Here is a 4,896-nt window from a genome sequence, read left to right as displayed (position 1 = left end):
CTGAGTTTAAGCAAGCAATATTATACAACGTCATAAAAAGAGCCAGACAAGGACAGTGCTAAAGCGCATTATACTATATAATACACTCTTATTGAGAAGCTAGATCACCATGAACAAAGTCAGAAAAAAATGGTACTAGTTTTGCTTGCCGTACTGTTGCAGGCGACATGATGCTGTTTTCTCTTACACCAAAAGGCCTTCAATCTATATCCCACACCTTAGAGTACTGTGCAATAAATATAAAATGATCTCAACAAATCTATTGAAGTGTGCTGTACAAAATTTTGTCGGACTTAACGATACAATGATGCACCCTATTGACATTTCAAAACTCTACCTAAGCACTGTGCTCCCAAAGGCCCTCTACGGTAGTGAGTTATGGGGAGACCTCCAACTTCTGTAATTAGAACAAGCCAACTAAAGATGTGTTTAACAGATGCAGAAAATGCCAGTTCTCACCCAATCTGATATTGTTCTTAGCTGTGTAGGGATATTTTATCTCAAAACATGTATTATAGACAAAAGTAAATTGTATTTTTTTCTGACAACTATGCCGCACGGATTACCTTAAATGTTTATACACTTTATTTGTACAAAGGCTTTTACATTTTACTACCAAACCAAGTGAAACGTTAGGTTGTATCCAAGTTTTATATAGGACTGTGGGAAAATACCAACAAACATATGTGCTACACAGCTTCCGGTTGCTCGCAGAAACCATTAGACGTCAAGACCCCTGAAGTCAACTGTGAATAAAACCATTCATATTTACGTTGTCAGAAAGTACAAAGACACAAACCTCAATGACGAATATTAAAATGTAATTAGAACCACTCACTGTGAATACGAATCTGCTATTATATGGCATTTCAGTAATCTAATAGAGATCATTTAAACTATTGCAGAGTGGTTATGCAAGGTTTAAGCAAATTTTGCGCACGGAAATTTAAGACCACATGCAAAACATGTGTATCCGTATCTGATCAAATCACCACGCATAGGATAATGGTCTGCATTAAGTCTGCCACACATAGAGAACATTTGTGGACTTCACTGTGTTATCCTTGCCAATACGTTCCTTATAATTATTCAATCGAAGCCAGATGAACAATTGTTAGAACTACTGACGGGTAAAGTTTCTTCATAAGAAAAGAAACTCTGCTTAAATTATACAATATGAATACAATATAACACCGAGCGCTTGAAGGTTTCGAAGCATTGAATAGTCGCAGTGTTTACTCCGCCCTAATCCTCAATGAAATCATGAGCAAACGATTTTGGGCACATTTAAATACCATGAACAATACGCGGGAACGCTTCACGGAACAAGACTACTAATTTCAAATTGCCAGACTGCGCTCAGAGACGGCTCCAGGAATTGACGTTAAGGGGGTGGGGGCGTAAGTTAGAGGCACAACCTTTTGATTTTCGCCCCTACCTCGGAACCGAAATTAAATAGCTAAAAAATAGAGGAGGGATGATGGTTCTCTCCAATAGTTTTTTAAAAATACTTCTAGTCCAAAATTGTGCATTTTGAGCGTATCTTATTACCCTTTTCTTCGATATTAACATAAAATATTAACATTGTATTGGAAGGGGGGGAGGAAGCGCTCCACCTGGACCGCTTTTGGCGCTAATACTGTAAACTATGAAGTTCGGGTGTGTGCCTTAAAAAAATTGACAGACCGCAATTACGATAGCCCAGAGAGCGCGTTGATTTAGGCATTTTAAAACCTGTCTGATTGTTATTGTACATGTGGTATAACATGTTTCGTCGGCAATGCAAAACTGTGAACGTGTTATGTTCAAGAAGATTTTGCCATGTAAATTGAGAACAGAAATAGCAATAAGTAAAAATCTACGACGACATACGTACAGTGTAATTTTAATTTTACGCAGCTAACTGATACATCATGTCGCGGGTTCCCAAACCAAATGTAATTTGTTTGGGCCTTATTGGCTTCTTAGACAGACAATCAGTCAACGATATGCTTAATTGTTCCCATAAATAAGACTGTGTTTTGTATTGAGACTTGAAATCGAAATATGCGACGTTCGTCTCCTTTTGTAAGTTGTGTAATATATTATACTCAACAGCTTATGGGGCTAGATCATTTCAAAAAGCTTATACTAAAAAAATACATAATAAAAGAGAATAGCGTTCTTTAGATGTTCAACCTAAATCACTGATACAGACTAAGAAACTTTATCATGTGACTTAAAACTTTCCTTCTGTATTTGCACTTATAACTTTGGTGTGTGTATACGTGTTTGCGTGTATTCGTTCTGTTTGTTATTTAACTTGTTACTTGTATTCATGTTTGATAAGGCACATATGTGTATTTCTTTCGTGATGAAGATAATGTTTTGATAAGAGTTTGGTTAAGGCCGAAAACCGCTTTGATCCCTAATGATTCACTATGATATTTTCACTGACCGTTTTATTCTCAGAATGTTACAATTGTACACATACCATAACATGCTAGAAAACGTCAAAACTGATTATTAAAATGTGTGGCCGTTTTCGAACACACACCAATATATGGCGCGTGCGGACAACTTGATATCAATTATTTTTTGCGATGCAGCACCTAAATAGGGCTACCTATATCAATATTGGTGGCGTATGTGAGTTTGGTTGGTGGTCAACAAGCCGGACATGTTAGTTTTCTCTGGGTACCCTGCTTTCCCCTACACCACAAGGCCACACTCTCGCGTAAAATCGTGCCAACGAGAGTAATTAACATGATATTGTTATAACTTTTTCTCACAATAGTTGTAAAATAAATATGTTAAAATAAACTAATTCGTGTACTTTCGTCATCCTCTGAATCTCCACTACAGAACGAAAACTAGAATCATCATCTTCGGCTGATGTTTAGGGTTGAAATGCAAACTATACACGGTGTACAAATAACGTGGTTTATACGTCATATGTAAATAGAAAGCTGTTACACATCTTGCACTGTTTTCATTTGAACAAAATATCGGCTCGCACTAATTTCTTTTTTACCAAAAATAGTGTTCTGCTACATAAGATAGTACAAAATAACTGCATATATGTAAGCCTCGTAAGGTGTATATAGGCATGTCCTTAATCCAATCGATTTGTTATTTTAAAATTAGGCATGGTTATGATATTCCTTTCAACAATTAACTATTGGAACTTCCCAGCAAATAAACACACACAAAAAATATTCCACATGCCGAACATTCAAAACATTCAGACACTAGTCATCCACTGATTTACCACAGCCGAGTATCTTAATTAAAGATACCTCAAAATTATCGTTATGTGTGACGTGCACTCACGTACTACATACTTAAAAAAACTTTTAGGAACTCCTATTTAAAATGATTAGCACATTGTATTCAATATTCATAAAATATGTCAGTTCTTTTTAATAAAAGATACCATTGCGTCTAAAGGACATATCTATATAGTAATGAAATATAAAAAAAATCATTTCAGGATAAGGATTTATTCACGTTTATGTTTCTTTTTATGATTCTTTATGTTAATTATTATATAACAAAGACATTTTTGACAAGCGCTTTGACACATCATGAACTATAATGTTAAATATTATGTTGTATTAAAACTACCTAAACATTTTATTGTCTTTTCAAACTGAGACGCTATTATGCGCTTCCGTGTGCAGCCTGGCTCCCGAGGGCACAGACGTCTTCTGCAATGCAGTCACAGAAGCGAATGAAGCGAATGAACGACTGGACCCAATGGCGGACTTGACGGTCCTCACTGACTAAACTAACCAAATCAATTACGATGGCAACTACTCTTCCAAGCCAATACCTAGTGGCGCCACGACGTTTATTTTGTTGATGTGTTCTGTGTTTTTACGTTAGCAACAAATCATTCATTTATTCCCTACTTCATGTTATTAGTGCAGTGGTTTTGATTTCAGCAAATAATCATCCATGTTTTGCTTATTAAGTGTAATTCGTTCTCTACTTTTGATGCGAGCAACGAAATATCCATTTCTTATTTAGTGTAATTTGTTCTCTTGTTTTGATATAAGCAGCGAATTATCCATTTATTTCGTATTAAGTGTAATTCGTTCTCGAATCTTGGTGTAAGCAACTAAGCATTCAGTGTAATTTGTTTCGTAATTTTGATGTTTGTTGTTCCATGTAAACGTTCACTAGCTTCGCCACAAAAGATTGAAAACGTTTTTTAAATAATTTATAGAGTATTAAAATCCATATTCCCTACTTTTTCGAATAATCTTATTTAATAACCTAATAACAGGATTAATCTAGGCTCACTTTTTTATAGTATATTTTGTTTAATATGTACGCTCGCGACAGTTTTCGGACTTTAGGAGGAAACTATCTTTATGATTATTACAATAAATACTTTATAATTGTCAAAATGAAGATTAAGTAAGACATTTGGCTGAATGAAGTAAGATTCCTGAGCTTGTTACGTTTAAGAACTGTCGAGACATTTGGGTCAGATGTCGAGGTGTGGCCAATTTCTTCATTTAACTTTAAGTCTTGTTTGATTTCTCTTGTGAATTTCATTTAAATAGCTTTTTCTGTCAGATCGACATCCGCTTGAGTTTCTGCATTGTATGTGTTTCTACCTACCCCGATATTAGACATCTATTTCACAGGCTAAGAGTGTTATTTCTTTCATAAATATATGTCATTCGTTTCAACTCATCTAAAACTATTCAAGAGAAAGTTTCACTATTCTCTTGATAAAGCAACGACACGTGTTCAAAACCATTTCGATCATTGCATGTCCATATCTTTGGCCACATCGTGTTTCATTTCTCAGAACGAGTGATACTATCCGATTTTTCATGTAAATCCCTGCTAGCCTCTGCATGTCGGACAATTAAAGTTGAACCACTACTAAGTACAAACACA

Source organism: Mya arenaria, chromosome 8 (assembly GCF_026914265.1).
Source record: "Mya arenaria isolate MELC-2E11 chromosome 8, ASM2691426v1".
NCBI lineage: Eukaryota > Metazoa > Mollusca > Bivalvia > Myida > Myidae > Mya > Mya arenaria.
This window is presented reverse-complemented; position numbering follows the sequence as displayed.